This window comes from Scyliorhinus torazame, chromosome 6 (genome assembly GCF_047496885.1).
Source record: "Scyliorhinus torazame isolate Kashiwa2021f chromosome 6, sScyTor2.1, whole genome shotgun sequence".
Taxonomy (NCBI): Eukaryota; Metazoa; Chordata; class Chondrichthyes; order Carcharhiniformes; family Scyliorhinidae; genus Scyliorhinus; species Scyliorhinus torazame.
In genome coordinates, this window is record NC_092712.1 from 240,789,025 (window position 1) to 240,807,960 (window position 18,936).

General features: G+C 53.7%; 1 protein-coding gene across 1 annotated transcript in view; it reads right to left on the bottom strand.

Moving 5' to 3' along the window:
* LOC140425352 (E3 ubiquitin-protein ligase MARCHF11-like) overlaps positions 1–18,936 on the bottom strand; it is a 363,309-nt gene that overhangs the window by 328,832 nt on the left and 15,541 nt on the right. The gene's annotated exons all lie outside the window — the stretch shown is intronic.

Sequence of the window (18,936 nt, forward strand, 5' to 3'; positions counted from 1 at the left end):
AGTGAGCATTGTCAGGGGGTGAGTATTGTCAGGGGGTGAGTATTGTCAGGGGGTGAGTATCGTCAGGGAGTGAGCATTGTCAGGGAGTGAGCATTGTCAGTGGGTGAGCATTGTCAGGGGGTGAGTATTGTCAGGGGGTGAGCATTGTCAGGCGGTGAGCATTGTCAGGGTGTGAGTATTGTCAGGGGGTGAGTATTATCTGGGTTGGGAGCATTGTCAGGGAGTGAGTATTGTCAGGGAGTGAGTATTGTCAGGGGGTGAGTGTTGGCAGGGAGTGAATATTTCCAGGGACTGAGCATCGTCAGGGAGTGAGCGTTGTCAGGGAGTGAGCGTTGTCAGGGGTGAGTGTTGGCAGGGAGTGAATATTTCCAGTGACTGATCATCGTCAGGAGTGAGCATTGTCAGGGGGTGAGCATTGTCAGGGAGTGAGCGTTGTCAGGGGGTGAGCATTGTCAGGGGGTGAGCATTGTCAGAGGGTGAGCATTGTCAGAGGGTGAGCATTGTCAGAGAGAGAGCATTGTCAGAGAGAGAGCATTGTCAGAGAGAGAGCATTGTCAGAGAGAGAGCATTGTCAGAGAGAGAGCATTGTCAGAGAGAGAGCATTGTCAGAGAGAGAGCATTGTCAGGGGGTGAGCATTGGCAGGGAGTGAGCATTGTCAGGGAGTGAGCATTGTTAGGTAGTGAGAATTGTCAGGGGGTGAGTATTGTCAGGGGGTGAGTATTGTCAGCGGATGAGCATTGTCAGCGAGTGAGTATTGTCAGGGAGTGAGCATTGTCAGGGAGTGAGCATTGTCAGGGGGTGAGTATTGTCAGGGGGTGAGCATTGTCAGTGGGTGAGCCTTGTCAGGGAGTGAGCATTGTCAGGGGGTGAGTATTGTCAGGGGGTGAGCATTGTCAGGGAGTGAGTATTGTCAGGGAGTGAGCATTGTAAGGGGGTGAGCATTGTGAGGGAGTGAGCATTGTCGGGGGTGAGCATTGTCAGGGAGGGAGCATTGCCAGGGAGTGAGCATTGTCAGGGGGTGAGTATTGTCAGAGGGTGTGTACTGTCAGGGAGTGAGCATTGTCAGCAGGGTGAGTTTTGACAGAGGGTGAGCATTGTCAGGGAGAGAGTATTGTCAGGGGGTGAGTATTGGCAGGGGGTGAGCATTGTCAGGGAGTGAGCATTGTCAGGGAGTGAGTATTGGCCGGGGGTTAGTATTCGCAGGAGGGTGAGTCTTGACAGGGGGTGAGCATTGTCAGGGAGTGAGCATTGTCGGGGTTGAGCATTGTCAGGGAGTGAGCATTGTCAGGGAGTGAGTATTGTCAGGGAGTGAGTATTGTCAGGGAGTGAGTATTGTCAGGGAGTGAGCATTGTCAGGGAGTGAGCATTGTCAGGGAGTGAGTATTGTCAGGGGGTGAGTATTGTCAGGGAGTGAGTATTGTCAGGGAGTGAGTATTGTCAGGGAGTGAGTATTGGCAGGGGTGAGCATTGTCAGGGCGGGAGTATTGTCAGTGGGTGAGTATTGTCAGTGGGTGAGTATTGTCAGGGGGTGAGCATTGTCAGGGGGCGAGTATTGGCAGGGGGCGAGTATTGGCAGGGGGCGAGTATTGGCAGGGGGGGAGCATTGTCAGGGAGTGAGTATTGTCAGGGAGTGAGTATTGTCAGGGCGTGAGCATTGTCAGGGAGTGAGCATTGTCTGCGGGGTGAGCATTGTCAAGGGTTGAGCATTGTCAGGGTGTGAGCATTGTCAGGGACTGAGCATTGTCAGGGGGTGAGCATTGTCAGGGGGTGAGCATTGTCAGGGGGTGAGCATTGTCAGGGGGTGAGCATTGTCAGGGGGTGAGCATTGTCAGGGGGTGAGCATTGTCAAGGGGTGAGCATTGTCAGGGGGTGAGCATTGTCAGGGGGTGAGCATTGTCAGGGGGTGAGCATTGTCAGGGGGTGAGCATTGTCAGGGGGTGAGCATTGTCAGGGGGTGAGCATTGTCAGGGGGTGAGCATTGTCAGGGGGTGAGCATTGTCAGGGAGTGAGCATTGTCAGGGAGTGAGCATTGTCAGGGGGTGAGTATTGTCAGGGGGTGAGTATTGTCAGGGGGTGAGTATCGTCAGGGGGTGAGTATCGTCAGGGGTTGAGCATTGTCAGGGAGTGAGCATTGTCAGTGGGTGAGCATTGTCAGGGGGTGAGTATTGTCAGGGGGTGAGCATTGTCAGGGGGTGAGCATTGTCAGGGTGTGAGTATTGTCAGGGGGTGAGTATTATCTGGGTTGGGAGCATTGTCAGGGAGTGAGTATTGTCAGGGAGTGAGTATTGTCAGGGGGTGAGTGTTGGCAGGGAGTGAATATTTCCAGGGACTGAGCATCGTCAGGGAGTGAGCGTTGTCAGGGAGTGAGCGTTGTCAGGGGTGAGTGTTGGCAGGGAGTGAATATTTCCAGTGACTGATCATCGTCAGGAGTGAGCATTGTCAGGGGGTGAGCATTGTCAGGGAGTGAGCGTTGTCAGGGGGTGAGCATTGTCAGGGGGTGAGCATTGTCAGAGGGTGAGCATTGTCAGAGAGAGAGCATTGTCAGAGAGAGAGCATTGTCAGAGAGAGAGCATTGTCAGAGAGAGAGCATTGTCAGAGAGAGAGCATTGTCAGAGAGAGAGCATTGTCAGGGGGTGAGCATTGGCAGGGAGTGAGCATTGTCAGGGAGTGAGCATTGTTAGGTAGTGAGAATTGTCAGGGGGTGAGTATTGTCAGGGGATGAGCATTGTCAGCGAGTGAGTATTGTCAGGGAGTGAGCATTGTCAGGGAGTGAGCATTGTCAGGGGGTGAGTATTGTCAGGGGGTGAGCATTGTCAGTGGGTGAGCATTGTCAGGGAGTGAGCATTGTCAGGGGGTGAGTATTGTCAGCGGGTGAGCATTGTCAGGGAGTGAGTATTGTCAGGGAGTGAGCATTGTAAGGGGGTGAGCATTGTGAGGGAGTGAGCATTGTCGGGGGTGAGCATTGTCAGGGAGGGAGGATTGCCAGGGAGTGAGCATTGTCAGGGAGTGAGCATTGTCAGGGAGTGAGTATTGTCAGGGGGTGAGTATTGTCAGGGAGTGAGTATTGTCAGGGAGTGAGTATTGTCAGGGAGTGAGTATTGGCAGGGGTGAGCATTGTCAGGGCGGGAGTATTGTCAGTGGGTGAGTATTGTCAGTGGGTGAGTATTGTCAGGGGGTGAGCATTGTCAGGGGGCGAGTATTGGCAGGGGGCGAGTATTGGCAGGGGGCGAGTATTGGCAGGGGGGGAGCATTGTCAGGGAGTGAGTATTGTCAGGGAGTGAGTATTGTCAGGGCGTGAGCATTGTCAGGGAGTGAGCATTGTCTGCGGGGTGAGCATTGTCAAGGGTTGAGCATTGTCAGGGTGTGAGCATTGTCAGGGACTGAGCATTGTCAGGGGGTGAGCATTGTCAGGGGGTGAGCATTGTCAGGGGGTGAGCATTGTCAGGGGGTGAGCATTGTCAGGGGGTGAGCATTGTCAGGGGGTGAGCATTGTCAGGGGGTGAGCATTGTCAAGGGGTGAGCATTGTCAGGGGGTGAGCATTGTCAGGGGGTGAGCATTGTCAGGGGGTGAGCATTGTCAGGGGGTGAGCATTGTCAGGGGGTGAGCATTGTCAGGGGGTGAGCATTGTCAGGGGGTGAGCATTGTCAGGGGGTGAGCATTGTCAGGGAGTGAGCATTGTCAGGGAGTGAGCATTGTCAGGGGGTGAGTATTGTCAGGGGGTGAGTATTGTCAGGGGGTGAGTATCGTCAGGGGGTGAGTATCGTCAGGGGTTGAGCATTGTCAGGGAGTGAGCATTGTCAGTGGGTGAGCATTGTCAGGGGGTGAGTATTGTCAGGGGGTGAGCATTGTCAGGGGGTGAGCATTGTCAGGGTGTGAGTATTGTCAGGGGGTGAGTATTATCTGGGTTGGGAGCATTGTCAGGGAGTGAGTATTGTCAGGGAGTGAGTATTGTCAGGGGGTGAGTATTGTCAGGGGGTGAGTGTTGGCAGGGAGTGAATATTTCCAGGGACTGAGCATCGTCAGGGAGTGAGCGTTGTCAGGGAGTGAGCGTTGTCAGGGGTGAGTGTTGGCAGGGAGTGAATATTTCCAGTGACTGATCATCGTCAGGAGTGAGCATTGTCAGGGGGTGAGCATTGTCAGGGAGTGAGCGTTGTCAGGGGGTGAGCATTGTCAGGGGGTGAGCATTGTCAGAGGGTGAGCATTGTCAGAGAGAGAGCATTGTCAGAGAGAGAGCATTGTCAGAGAGAGAGCATTGTCAGAGAGAGAGCATTGTCAGAGAGAGAGCATTGTCAGAGAGAGAGCATTGTCAGGGGGTGAGCATTGGCAGGGAGTGAGCATTGTCAGGGAGTGAGCATTGTTAGGTAGTGAGAATTGTCAGGGGGTGAGTATTGTCAGGGGATGAGCATTGTCAGCGAGTGAGTATTGTCAGGGAGTGAGCATTGTCAGGGAGTGAGCATTGTCAGGGGGTGAGTATTGTCAGGGGGTGAGCATTGTCAGTGGGTGAGCATTGTCAGGGAGTGAGCATTGTCAGGGGGTGAGTATTGTCAGCGGGTGAGCATTGTCAGGGAGTGAGTATTGTCAGGGAGTGAGCATTGTAAGGGGGTGAGCATTGTGAGGGAGTGAGCATTGTCGGGGGTGAGCATTGTCAGGGAGGGAGGATTGCCAGGGAGTGAGCATTGTCAGGGGGTGAGTATTGTCAGAGGGTGTGTACTGTCAGGGAGTGAGCATTGTCAGCAGGGTGAGTTTTGACAGAGGGTGAGCATTGTCAGGGAGAGAGTATTGTCAGGGGGTGAGCATTGTCAGGGGGTGAGCATTGACAGGGAGTGAGCATTGTCAGGAGGGTGAGTATTGTCAGGGGGTGAGTTTTGTCAGGGGGTGAGCATTGTCAGGGAGTGAGCATTGTCAGGCAGTGAGTATTGTCAGGTGGTGAGTCTTGGCAGGGGGTGAGCATTGTCAGGGAGTGAGCATTGTCAGGGAGTGAGTATTGGCCGGGGGTTAGTATTCGCAGGAGGGTGAGTCTTGACAGGGGGTGAGCATTGTCAGGGAGTGAGCATTGTCGGGGTTGAGCATTGTCAGGGAGTGAGCATTGTCAGGGAGTGAGTATTGTCAGGGAGTGAGTATTGTCAGGGAGTGAGCATTGTCAGGGAGTGAGTATTGTGAGGGGGTGAGTATTGGCAGGGAGTGAGTATTGTCAGGGAGTGAGTATTGTCAGGGAGTGAGTATTGGCAGGGGTGAGCATTGTCAGGGCGTGAGTATTGTCAGTGGGTGAGTATTGTCAGTGGGTGAGTATTGTCAGGGGGTGAGCATTGTCAGGGGGCGAGTATTGGCAGGGGGCGAGTATTGGCAGGGGGCGAGTATTGGCAGGGGGCGAGTATTGGCAGGGGGCGAGTATTGGCAGGGGGCGAGTATTGGCAGGGGGCGAGTATTGGCAGGGGGCGAGTATTGGCAGGGGGCGAGTATTGGCAGGGAGTGAATATTTCCAGGGACTGAACATTGTCAGTGGGTGAGCATTGTCGGGGGGTGAGTATTGTCAAGGAGTGAGTATTGTCAGGGGGTGAGCATTGTCAGGGGGTGAGCATTGTCAGGGGGTGAGCATTGTCAGGGGGTGAGCATTGTCAGGGGGTGAGCATTGTCAGGGGGTGAGCATTGTCAGGGGGTGAGCATTGTCAGGGGGTGAGCATTGTCAGGGAGTGAGCATTGTCAGGGAGTGAGCATTGTCAGGGAGTGAGCATTGTCAGGGGGTGAGTATTGTCAGGGGGTGAGTATTGTCAGGGGGTGAGTATCGTCAGGGGTTGAGCATTGTCAGGGAGTGAGCATTGTCAGTGGGTGAGCATTGTCAGGGGGTGAGTATTGTCAGGGGGTGAGCATTGTCAGGGGGTGAGCATTGTCCGGGTGTGAGTATTGTCAGGGGGTGAGTATTATCTGGGTTGGGAGCATTGTCAGGGAGTGAGTATTGTCAGGGAGTGAGTATTGTCAGGGGGTGAGTGTTGGCAGGGAGTGAATATTTCCAGGGACTGAGCATCGTCAGGGAGTGAGCGTTGTCAGGGAGTGAGCGTTGTCAGGGGTGAGTGTTGGCAGGGAGTGAATATTTCCAGTGACTGATCATCGTCAGGAGTGAGCATTGTCAGGGGGTGAGCATTGTCAGGGAGTGAGCGTTGTCAGGGGGTGAGCATTGTCAGAGAGAGAGCATTGTCAGAGAGAGAGCATTGTCAGAGAGAGAGAGCATTGTCAGAGAGAGAGCATTGTCAGAGAGAGAGCATTGTCAGGGGGTGAGCATTGGCAGGGAGTGAGCATTGTCAGGGAGTGAGCATTGTTAGGTAGTGAGAATTGTCAGGGGGTGAGTATTGTCAGGGGATGAGCATTGTCAGCGAGTGAGTATTGTCAGGGAGTGAGCATTGTCAGGGAGTGAGCATTGTCAGGGGGTGAGTATTGTCAGGGGGTGAGCATTGACAGGGAGTGAGCATTGTCAGGAGGGTGAGTATTGTCAGGGGGTGAGTTTTGTCAGGGGGTGAGCATTGTCAGGGAGTGAGCATTGTCAGGCAGTGAGTATTGTCAGGTGGTGAGTCTTGGCAGGGGGTGAGCATTGTCAGGGAGTGAGCATTGTCAGGGAGTGAGTATTGGCCGGGGGTTAGTATTCGCAGGAGGGTGAGTCTTGACAGGGGGTGAGCATTGTCAGGGAGTGAGCATTGTCGGGGTTGAGCATTGTCAGGGAGTGAGCATTGTCAGGGAGTGAGTATTGTCAGGGAGTGAGCATTGTCAGGGAGTGAGTATTGTGAGGGGGTGAGTATTGGCAGGGAGTGAGTATTGTCAGGGAGTGAGTATTGTCAGGGAGTGAGTATTGTCAGGGAGTGAGTATTGGCAGGGGTGAGCATTGTCAGGGCGTGAGTATTGTCAGTGGGTGAGTATTGTCAGTGGGTGAGTATTGTCAGGGGGTGAGCATTGTCAGGGGGCGAGTATTGGCAGGGGGCGAGTATTGGCAGGGGGCGAGTATTGGCAGGGGGCGAGTATTGGCAGGGGGCGAGTATTGGCAGGGGGCGAGTATTGGCAGGGGGCGAGTATTGGCAGGGGGCGAGTATTGGCAGGGAGTGAATATTTCCAGGGACTGAACATTGTCAGTGGGTGAGCATTGTCGGGGGGTGAGTATTGTCAAGGAGTGAGTATTGTCAGGGGGTGAGCATTGTCAGGGAGTGAGTATTGTCAGGGAGTGAGCATTGTAAGGGGGTGAGCACTGTGAGGGAGTGAGCATTGTCGGGGGTGAGCATTGTCAGGGAGTGAGCATTGCCAGGGAGTGAGCATTGTCAGGGGGTGAGTATTGTCAGGGGGTGTGTACTGTCAGGGAGTGAGCATTGTCAGGAGGGTGAGTTTTGACAGGGAGTGAGCATTGTCAGGGGGTGAGCATTGTCAGGGGGTGAGCATTGTCAGGGGGCGTGCATTGTCAGGAGGGTGAGTATTGTCAGGAGGGTGAGTATTGTCAGGAGGGTGAGTATTGTCAGGGGCTGAGTTTTGTCAGGGGGTGAGCATTGTCAGGGAGTGAGCATTGTCAGGGAGTGAGCATTGTCAGTGAGTGAGCATTGTCAGGGAGTGAGTATTGTCAGGGGGTGAGTATTGGCAGGGGGTGAGCATTGTCAGGGAGTGAGCATTGTCAGGGAGTGAGTATTGGCCGGGGTTAGTATTCGCAGGAGGGTGAGTCTTGACAGGGGGTGAGCATTGTCAGGGAGTGAGTATTGTCAGGGGGTGAGTATTGGCAGGGGGTGAGCATTGTCAGGGAGTGAGCATTGTCAGGGAGTGAGTATTGGCCGGGGTTAGTATTCGCAGGAGGATGAGTCTTGACAGGGGGTGAGCATTGTCAGTGGGTGAGCATTGGCGGGGGGTGAGTATTGTCAGGGAGTGAGAATTGTCAGGCAGTGAGCATTGTCAGGGAGTGAGCATTGTCAGGGAGTGAGCATTGTCGGGGGTGAGCATTGTCAGGGAGTGAGCATTTCCAGGGAGTGAGCATTGTCAGGGGGTGAGTATTGTCAGGGGGTGTGTACTGTCAGGGAGTGAGCATTGTCAGGAGGGCGAGTTTTGACAGGGAGTGAGCATTGTCAGGGAGAAAGTATTGTCAGGGGGTGAGCATTGTCAGGGGGCGTGCATTGTCAGGAGGGTGAGTATTGTCAGGGGCTGAGTTTTGTCAGGCGGTGAGCATTGTCAGGGAGTGAGCATTGTCAGGGAGTGAGTATTGTCAGGGAGTGAGTATTGTCAGGGGGTGAGTATAGGCAGGGGGTGAGCATTGTCAGGGAGTGAGCATTGTCAGGGAGTGAGCATTGTCAGGGAGTGAGTATTGGCCGGGGGTTAGTATTCGCAGGAGGGTGAGTCATGACAGGGGGTGAGCATTGTCAGGGAGTGAGCATTGTCGGGGGTGAGCATTGTCAGGGAGTGAGCATTGTCAGGATGGTGAGTTTTGACAGGGGGTGAGTACTGGCAGGGAGTGAATATTTCCAGGGACTGAGCATTGTCAGTGGGTGAGCATTGGCGGGGGGTGAGTATTGTCAGGGGGTGAGAATTGTCAGGCAGTGAGCATTGTCAGGGAGTGAGCATTGTCAGGGAGTGAGCATTGTCAGGGGGTGAGCATTGGCAGGGAGTGAGCATTGGCAGGGAGTGAGCATTGTTAGGTAGTGAGAATTGTCAGGGGGTGAGTATTGTCAGGGGATGAGCATTGTCAGCGAGTGAGTATTGTCAGGGAGTGAGCATTGTCAGGGAGTGAGCATTGTCAGGGAGTGAGCATTGTCAGGGGGTGAGTATTGTCAGGGGGTGAGCATTGACAGGGAGTGAGCATTGTCAGGAGGGTGAGTATTGTCAGGGGGTGAGTTTTGTCAGGGGGTGAGCATTGTCAGGGAGTGAGCATTGTCAGGCAGTGAGTATTGTCAGGTGGTGAGTCTTGGCAGGGGGTGAGCATTGTCAGGGAGTGAGCATTGTCAGGGAGTGAGTATTGGCCGGGGGTTAGTATTCGCAGGAGGGTGAGTCTTGACAGGGGGTGAGCATTGTCAGGGAGTGAGCATTGTCGGGGTTGAGCATTGTCAGGGAGTGAGCATTGTCAGGGAGTGAGTATTGTCAGGGAGTGAGCATTGTCAGGGAGTGAGTATTGTGAGGGGGTGAGTATTGGCAGGGAGTGAGTATTGTCAGGGAGTGAGTATTGTCAGGGAGTGAGTATTGTCAGGGAGTGAGTATTGGCAGGGGTGAGCATTGTCAGGGCGTGAGTATTGTCAGTGGGTGAGTATTGTCAGTGGGTGAGTATTGTCAGGGGGTGAGCATTGTCAGGGGGCGAGTATTGGCAGGGGGCGAGTATTGGCAGGGGGCGAGTATTGGCAGGGGGCGAGTATTGGCAGGGGGCGAGTATTGGCAGGGGGCGAGTATTGGCAGGGGGCGAGTATTGGCAGGGAGTGAATATTTCCAGGGACTGAACATTGTCAGTGGGTGAGCATTGTCGGGGGGTGAGTATTGTCAAGGAGTGAGTATTGTCAGGGGGTGAGCATTGTCAGGGAGTGAGTATTGTCAGGGAGTGAGCATTGTAAGGGGGTGAGCACTGTGAGGGAGTGAGCATTGTCGGGGGTGAGCATTGTCAGGGAGTGAGCATTGCCAGGGAGTGAGCATTGTCAGGGGGTGAGTATTGTCAGGGGGTGTGTACTGTCAGGGAGTGAGCATTGTCAGGAGGGTGAGTTTTGACAGGGAGTGAGCATTGTCAGGGGGTGAGCATTGTCAGGGGGTGAGCATTGTCAGGGGGCGTGCATTGTCAGGAGGGTGAGTATTGTCAGGAGGGTGAGTATTGTCAGGAGGATGAGTATTGTCAGGGGCTGAGTTTTGTCAGGGGGTGAGCATTGTCAGGGAGTGAGCATTGTCAGGGAGTGAGCATTGTCAGTGAGTGAGCATTGTCAGGGAGTGAGTATTGTCAGGGAGTGAGTATTGTCAGGGGGTGAGTATTGGCAGGGGGTGAGCATTGTCAGGGAGTGAGCATTGTCAGGGAGTGAGTATTGGCCGGGGTTAGTATTCGCAGGAGGGTGAGTCTTGACAGGGGGTGAGCATTGTCAGGGAGTGAGTATTGTCAGGGGGTGAGTATTGGCAGGGGGTGAGCATTGTCAGGGAGTGAGCATTGTCAGGGAGTGAGTATTGGCCGGGGTTAGTATTCGCAGGAGGATGAGTCTTGACAGGGGGTGAGCATTGTCAGTGGGTGAGCATTGGCGGGGGGTGAGTATTGTCAGGGAGTGAGAATTGTCAGGCAGTGAGCATTGTCAGGGAGTGAGCATTGTCAGGGAGTGAGCATTGTCGGGGGTGAGCATTGTCAGGGAGTGAGCATTGCCAGGGAGTGAGCATTGTCAGGGGGTGAGTATTGTCAGGGGGTGTGTACTGTCAGGGAGAGAGCATTGTCAGGAGGGCGAGTTTTGACAGGGAGTGAGCATTGTCAGGGAGAAAGTATTGTCAGGGGGTGAGCATTGTCAGGGGGCGTGCATTGTCAGGAGGGTGAGTATTGTCAGGGGCTGAGTTTTGTCAGGCGGTGAGCATTGTCAGGGAGTGAGCATTGTCAGGGAGTGAGTATTGTCAGGGAGTGAGTATTGTCAGGGGGTGAGTATAGGCAGGGAGTGAGCATTGTCAGGGAGTGAGCATTGTCAGGGAGTGAGTATTGGCCGGGGGTTAGTATTCGCAGGAGGGTGAGTCATGACAGGGGGTGAGCATTGTCAGGGAGTGAGCATTGTCGGGGGTGAGCATTGTCAGGGAGTGAGCATTGTCAGGATGGTGAGTTTTGACAGGGGGTGAGTACTGGCAGGGAGTGAATATTTCCAGGGACTGAGCATTGTCAGTGGGTGAGCATTGGCGGGGGGTGAGTATTGTCAGGGGGTGAGAATTGTCAGGCAGTGAGCATTGTCAGGGAGTGAGCATTGTCAGGGAGTGAGCATTGTCAGGGAGTGAGCATTGTCAGGGAGTGAGCATTGTCAGGGAGTGAGTATTGTCAGGGGCTGAGTATTGTCAGGGGCTGAGTATTGTCAGGGAGTGAGCATTGTCAGGGGGTGAGTATTGGCAGAGGGTGAGCATTGTCAGGGGGTGAGTATTGTCAGTGGGTGAGTATTGTCAGGGGGTTAGCATTGTCAGGGAGCGAGCATTGTCAGGGAGCGAGATTTGTCAGGGGGTGAGTATTGTCAGGGGTGTGTATTGTCAGGGGGTGAGTATTGTCAGGGAGTGAGCATTGTCAGGGGGTGAGTATTGTCAGAGAGTGAGCATTGTCAGGGAGTGAGCATTGTCAAGGAATGAGTATTGGCAGGGAGTGAATATTTCCTTGGACTGAGCATTGTCATTGGGTGAGCATTGTCGGGGGTGAGTATTGTCAGGGAGTGAGCATTGCCAGGGAGTGAGCATTGTCAGGCGGTGAGTATTGTCAGGGGTTGAGTACTGTCAGGGAGTGAGCATTGTCAGGAGGGTGAGTTTTGACAGGGGGTGAGCATTGTCAGGGGTGTGTATTGTGAGGGGGTGAGCATTGTCAGGGGGTGAGTATTGTCAGTGGGTGAGTATTGTCAGGGGGTGAGCATTGTCATGGGGCGAGTATTGGCAGGGAGCGAATATTTTCAGGGACTGAACATTGTCAGTGGGTGAGCATTGTCGGGGGGTGAGTATTGTCAGGGAGTGAGTATTGTCAGGGGGTGAGCATTGTCAGGGAGTGAGTATTGTCAGGGAGTGAGCATTGTAAGGGGGTCAGCACTGTGAGGGAGTGAGCATTGTCGGGGGTGAGCATTGTCAGGGAGTGAGCATTGCCAGGGAGTGAGCAGTGTCAGGGGGTGAGTATTGTCAAGGGGTGTGTACTGTCAGGGAGTGAGCATTGTCAGGAGGGTGAGTTTTGACAGGGTGTGAGCATTGTCAGGGAGAGAGTATTGTCAGAGGCTGAGTTTTGTCAGTGGGTGAGCATTGTCAGGGAGTCAGCATTGTCAGGGAGTGAGCATTGTTTGGGAGTGAGTATTGTCAGGGGGTGAGTATTGGCAGGGGGTGAGCATTGTCAGGGAGTGAGCATTGTCAGGGAGTGAGTATTGGCCGGGGGTTAGTATTCGCAGGAGGGTGAGTCTTGACAGGGGGTGAGCATTGTCAGGGAGTGAGCATTGTCGGGGGTGAGCATTGTCAGGGAGTGAGCATTGTCAGGAGGTGAGTATTGTCAGGGAGTGAGTATGGTCAGGGAGTGAGTATTGTCAGGGAGTGAGTATTGTCAGGGAGTGAGTATTGTCAGGGGGTGAGTATTGGCAGAGAGTGAGTATTGTCAGGGAGTGAGTATTGTCAGGGAGTGAGTATTGTCAGGGAGTGAGTATTGTCAGGGAGTGAGCATTGTCAGGGCGTGAATATTGTCAGTGGGTGAGTATTGTCAGTGGGTGAGTATTGTCAGTGGGTGAGTATTGTCAGGGGGTGAGCATTGTCATGGGGCGAGTATTGGCAGGGAGTGAATATTTCCAGGGACTGAACATTGTCAGTGGGTGAGCATTGTCGGGGGGTGAGTATTGTCAGGGAGTGAGTATTGTCAGGGGGTGAGCATTGTCAGGGAGTGAGTATTGTCAGGGATTGAGCATTGTAAGGGGGTCATCACTGTGAGGGAGTGAGCATTGTCGCGGGTGAGCATTGTCAGGGAGTGAGCATTGCCAGGGAGTGAGCAGTGTCAGGGGGTGAGTATTGTCAAGGGGTGTGTACTGTCAGGGAGTGAGCATTGTCAGGAGGGTGAGTTTTGACAGGGTGTGAGCATTGTCAGGGAGAGAGTATTGTCAGGGGGTGAGCATTGTCAGGGGGCGTGCATTGTCAGGAGGGTGAGTATTGTCAGTTTTGTCAGGGAGTGAGCATTGTCAGGGAGTGAGCATTGTCAGGGAGTGAGCATTGTTTGGGAGTGAGTATTGTCAGGGGATGAGTATTGGCAGGGGGTGAGCATTGTCAGGGAGTGAGCATTGTCAGGGAGTGAGTATTGGCCGGGGGTTAGTATTCGCAGGAGGGTGAGTCTTGACAGGGGGTGAGCATTGTCAGGGAGTGAGCATTGTCGGGGGTGAGCATTGTCAGGGAGTGAGCGTTGTCAGGAGGGTGAGTTTTGACAGGGGGTGAGTACTGGCAGGGAGTGAATATTTCCAGGGACTGAGCATTGTCAGTGGGTGAGCATTGGCGGGGGGTGAGTATTGTCAGGGGGTGAGAATTGTCAGGCAGTGAGCATTGTCAGGGAGTGAGCATTGTCAGGAGGTGAGTATTGTCAGGGAGTGAGTATTGTCAGGGAGTGAGTATTGTCAGGGAGTGAGTATTGTCAGGGAGTGAGTATTGTCAGGGAGTGAGTATTGGCAGGGGTGAGCATTGTCAGGGCGTGAGTATTGTCAGTGGGTGAGTATTGTCAGTGGGTGAGTATTGTCAGGGGGTGAGCATTGTCAGGGGGTGAGCATTGTCAGGGGGCCAGTATTGACAGGGAGTGAATATTTCAAGGGACTGAACATTGTCAGTGGGTGAGCATTGTCGTGGGGTGAGTATTGTCAGGGAGTGAGTATTGTCAGGGAGTGAGTATTGTCAGGGGGTGAGCATTGTCAGGGAGTGAGTATTGTCAGGGAGTGAGTATTGTCAGGGAGTGAGCATTGTAAGGGGGTGAGCACTGTGAGGGAGTGAGCATTGTCGGGGGTGAGCATTGTCAGGGAGTGAGCATTGCCAGGGAGTGAGCATTGTCAGGGGGTGAGTATTGTCAGGGGGTGTGTACTGTCAGGGAGTGAGCATTGTCAGGAGGGTGAGTTTTGACAGGGAGTGAGCATTGTCAGGGAGAGAGTATTGTCAGGGGGTGAGCATTGTCAGGGGGCGTGCATTGTCAGGAGGGTGAGTATTGTCAGGGGCTGAGTTTTGTCAGGCGGTGAGCATTGTCAGGGAGTGAGCATTGTCAGGGAGTGAGTATTGTCAGGGGGTGAGTATTGGCAGGGGGTGAGTATTGGGAGGGGGTGAGCATTGTCAGGGAGTGAGCATTGTCAGGGAGTGAGCATTGTCAGGGAGTGAGCATTGTCAGGGAGTGAGTATTGGCCGGGGGTTAGTATTCGCAGGAGGGTGAGTCATGACAGGGGGTGAGCATTGTCAGGGAGTGAGCATTGTCGGGGGTGAGCATTGTCAGGGAGTGAGCATTGTCAGGAGGGTGAGTTTTGACAGGGGGTGTGTACTGGCAGGGAGTGAATATTTCCAGGGACTGAGCATTGTCAGTGGGTGAGTATTGGCGGGGGGTGAGTATTGTCAGGGGGTGAGAATTGTCAGGCAGTGAGCATTGTCAGGGAGTGAGCATTGTCAGGGAGTGAGCATTGTCAGGAGGTGAATATTGTCAGGGAGTGAGCATTGTCAGGGAGTGAGCATTGTCAGGGAGTGAGCATTGTCAGGGAGTGAGCATTGTCAGGGAGTGAGTATTGTCAGGGGGTGAGTATTGTCAGGGAGTGAGCATTGTCAGGGAGTGAGTATTGGCAGGGGGTGAGCATTGGCAGGGGGTGAGTATTGTCAGTGGGTGAGTATTGTCAGGGGGTTAGCATTGTCAGGGGGCGAGCATTGTCAGGGAGCGAGATTTGTCAGGGGGTGAGTATTGTCAGGGGTGTGTATTGTCAGGGGGTGAGTATTGTCAGGGAGTGAGTATTGTCAGGGGGTGAGTATTGGCAGGGGGTGAGCATTGTCAGGGAGTGAGCATTGTCAGGGAGTGAGCATTGTCAGGGAGTGAGTATTGGCCGGGGGTTAGTATTCGCAGGAGGGTGAGTCATGACAGGGGGTGAGCATTGTCAGGGAGTGAGCATTGTCGGGGGTGAGCATTGTCAGGGAGTGAGCATTGTCAGGAGGGTGAGTTTTGACAGGGGGTGAGTACTGGCAGGGAGTGAATATTTCCAGGGACTGAGCATTGTCAGTGGGTGAGCATTGTCGGGGGGTGAGTATTGTCAGGGAGTGAGTATTGTCAGGGGGTGAGCATTGTCAGGGAGTGAGTATTGTCAGGGAGTGAGCATTGTAAGGGGGTCAGCACTGTGAGGGAGTGAGCATTGTCGCGGGTGAGCATTGTCAGGGAGTGAGCATTGCCAGGGAGTGAGCAGTGTCAGGGGGTGAGTATTGTCAAGGAGAGAGTATTGTCAGGGGGTGAGCATTGTCAGGGGGCGTGCATTGTCAGGAGGGTGAGTATTGTCAGTTTTGTCAGGGAGTGAGCATTGTCAGGGAGTGAGCATTGTTTGGGAGTGAGTATTGTCAGGGGGTGAGTATTGGCAGGGGGTGAGCATTGGCAGGGGGTGAGCATTTTCAGGGAGTGAGCATTGTCAGGGAGTGAGTATTGGCCGGGGGTTAGTATTCGCAGGAGGGTGAGTCTTGACAGGGGGTGAGCATTGTCAGGGAGTGAGCATTGTCGGGGGTGAGCATTGTCAGGGAGTGAGCATTGTCAGGAGGGTGAGTTTTGACAGGGGGTGAGTACTGGCAGGGAGTGAATATTTCCAGGGACTGAGCATTGTCAGTGGGTGAGCATTGGCGGGGGGTGAGTATTGTCAGGGAGTGAGAATTGTCAGGCAGTGAGCATTGTCAGGGAGTGAGCATTGTCAGGAGGTGAGTATTGTCAGGGAGTGAGTATTGTCAGGGAGTGAGTATTGTCAGGGAGTGAGTATTGTCAGGGAGTGAGTATTGTCAGGGAGTGAGTATTGTCAGGGAGTGAGTATTGGCAGGGGTGAGCATTGTCAGATCGTGAGTATTGTCAGTGGGTGAGTATTGTCAGTGGGTGAGTATTGTCAGGGGTGAGCATTGTCAGGGGTGAGCATTGTCAGGGGGTGAGCATTGTCAGGGGGCCAGTATTGACAGGGAGTGAATATTTCAAGGGACTGAACATTGTCAGTGGGTGAGCATTGTCGGGGGGTGAGTATTGTCAGGGAGTGAGTATTGTCAGGGAGTGAGTATTGTCAGGGGGTGAGCATTGTCAGGGAGTGAGTATTGTCAGGGAGTGAGTATTGTCAGGGAGTGAGCATTGTAAGGGGGTGAGCACTGTGAGGGAGTGAGCATTGTCGGGGGTGAGCATTGTCAGGGAGTGAGCATTGCCAGGGAGTGAGCATTGTCAGGGGGTGAGTATTGTCAGGGGGTGAGTATTGTCAGGGGGTGTGTACTGTCAGGGAGTGAGCATTGTCAGGAGGGTGAGTTTTGACAGGGAGTGAGCATTGTCAGGGAGAGAGTATTGTCAGGGGGTGAGCATTGTCAGGGGGCGTGCATTGTCAGGAGGGTGAGTATTGTCAGGGGCTGAGTTTTGTCAGGCGGTGAGCATTGTCAGGGAGTGAGCATTGTCAGGGAGTGAGTATTGTCAGGGGGTGAGTATTGGCAGGGGGTGAATATTGGGAGGGGGTGAGCATTGTCAGGGAGTGAGCATTGTCAGGGAGTGAGCATTGTCAGGGAGTGAGTATTGGCCGGGGGTTAGTATTCGCAGGAGGGTGAGTCATGACAGGGGGTGAGCATTGTCAGGGAGTGAGCATTGTCGGGGGTGAGCATTGTCAGGGAGTGAGCATTGTCAGGAGGGTGAGTTTTGACAGGGGGTGAGTACTGGCAGGGAGTGAATATTTCCAGGGACTGAGCATTGTCAGTGGGTGAGTATTGGCGGGGGGTGAGTATTGTCAGGGGGTGAGAATTGTCAGGCAGTGAGCATTGTCAGGGAGTGAGCATTGTCAGGGAGTGAGCATTGTCAGGAGGTGAATATTGTCAGGGAGTGAGCATTGTCAGGGAGTGAGCATTGTCAGGGAGTGAGCATTGTCAGGGAGTGAGCATTGTCAGGGAGTGAGCATTGTCAGGGAGTGAGCATTGTCAGGGAGTGAGCATTGTCAGGGAGTGAGCATTGTCAGGGAGTGAGTATTGTCAGGGGGTGAGTATTGTCAGGGAGTGAGCATTGTCAGGGAGTGAGTATTGGCAGGGGGTGAGCATTGGCAGGGGGTGAGTATTGTCAGTGGGTGAGTATTGTCAGGGGGTGAGTATTGTCAGGGGGTTAGCATTGTCAGGGGGCGAGCATTGTCAGGGGGTGAGTATTGTCAGGGGGTGAGTATTGTCAGGGGTGTGTATTGTCAGGGGGTGAGTATTGTCAGGGAGTGAGTATTGTCAGGGGGTGAGTATTGGCAGGGGGTGAGCATTGTCAGGGAGTGAGCATTGTCAGGGAGTGAGCATTGTCAGGGAGTGAGTATTGGCCGGGGGTTAGTATTCGCAGGAGGGTGAGTCATGACAGGGGGTGAGCATTGTCAGGGAGTGAGCATTGTCGGGGGTGAGCATTGTCAGGGAGTGAGCATTGTCAGGAGGGTGAGTTTTGACAGGGGGTGAGTACTGGCAGGGAGTGAATATTTCCAGGGACTGAGCATTGTCAGTGGGTGAGCATTGGCGGGGGGTGAGTATTGTCAGGGGGTGAGAATTGTCAGGCAGTGAGCATTGTCAGGGAGTGAGCATTGTCAGGGAGTGAGCATTGTCAGGAGGTGAATATTGTCAGGGAGTGAGCATTGTCAGGGAGTGAGCATTGTCAGGGAGTGAGCATTGTCAGGGAGTGAGTATTGTCAGGGGGTGAGGATTGTCAGGGGGTGAGGATTGTCAGGGAGTGAGCATTGTCAGGGAGTGAGTATTGGCAGGGGGTGAGCATTGGCAGGGGGTGAGTATTGTCAGTGGGTGAGTATTGTCAGGGGGTTAGCATTGTCAGGGGGCGAGCATTGTCAGGGAGCGAGATTTGTCAGGGGGTGAGTATTGTCAGGGGTGTGTATTGTCAGGGGGTGAGTATTGTCAGGGAGTGAGCATTGTCAGGGGGTGAGTATTGTCAGGGAGTGAGCATTGTCAGTGAGCGAGCATTGTCAAGGAATGAGTATTGGCAGGGAGTGAATATTTCCTTGGACTGAGCATTGTCATTGGGTGAGCATTGTCGGGGGTGAGTATTGTCAGGGAGTGAGTATTGTCAGGGAGTGAGTATTGTCAGGGGGTGAGTATTGTCAGGGGGTGAGCATTGTCAGGGAGTGAGTATTGTCAGGGGGTCAGCATTGTAAGGGGGTGAGCTTTGTCAGGGGGTGAGCACTGTGAGGGAGTGAGCACTGTCAGGGAGTGAGCATTGCCAGGGAGTGAGCATTGCCAGGGAGTGAGCATTGCCAGGGAGTGAGCATTGCCAGGGAGTGAGCATTGTCAGGCGGTGAGTATTGTCAGGGGTTGAGTACTGTCAGGGAGTGAGCATTGTCAGGAGGGTGAGTTTTGACAGGGGGTGAGCATTGTCAGGGAGTGAGCATTGTCAGGGGGTGAGCATTGTCAGGGAGAGAGTCTTGTCAGGTGGTGAGCATTGTCAGGGGGTGATCATTGACAGGGAGTGAGCATTGTCAGGAGGGTGAGTTTTAACAGGGGGTGAGGATTGTCAGGGACTGAGCAGTGTCAGGGAGTGGGCATTGTCGGGGGTGAGCATTGTCAGGGGCTGAGCATTGTTAGGCAGTGAGTATTGTCAAAAGGTGAGTCTTGGCAGGGGGTGAGCATTCTAAGGAGTGAGCATTGTCAGGGAGCGAGCATTGTCGGGGGTGAGCATTGTCAGGGAGTGAGCATTATCAGGAGGGTGAGTTTTGACAGGGGGTGAGTATTGGCAGGGAGTGAATATTTCCAGGGACTGAGCATTGTCAGTGGGTGAGCATTGGAAGGGGTGAGTATTGTCAGGGAGTGAGAATTGTCAGGCAGTGAGCATTGTTAGTGGGTGAGTATTGTCAGGGGGTGGGCACTGTCAGGGGGTGAGCATTGTCAGGAGGGTGAGTTTTGACAGGGTGTGAGCATTGTCATGGACTGAACATTGTGAGGGGGTGAGCATTGTCAGGGAGTGAGTATTATCAGGGGTTGAGCATTGTCTGGGAGTGAGCATTGTCAGGAGGGTGAGTTTTGACAGGGGGTGAGGATTGTCAGGGATTGAGCATTGTCAGGGAGTGAGCATTGTCAGGGAGTGAGC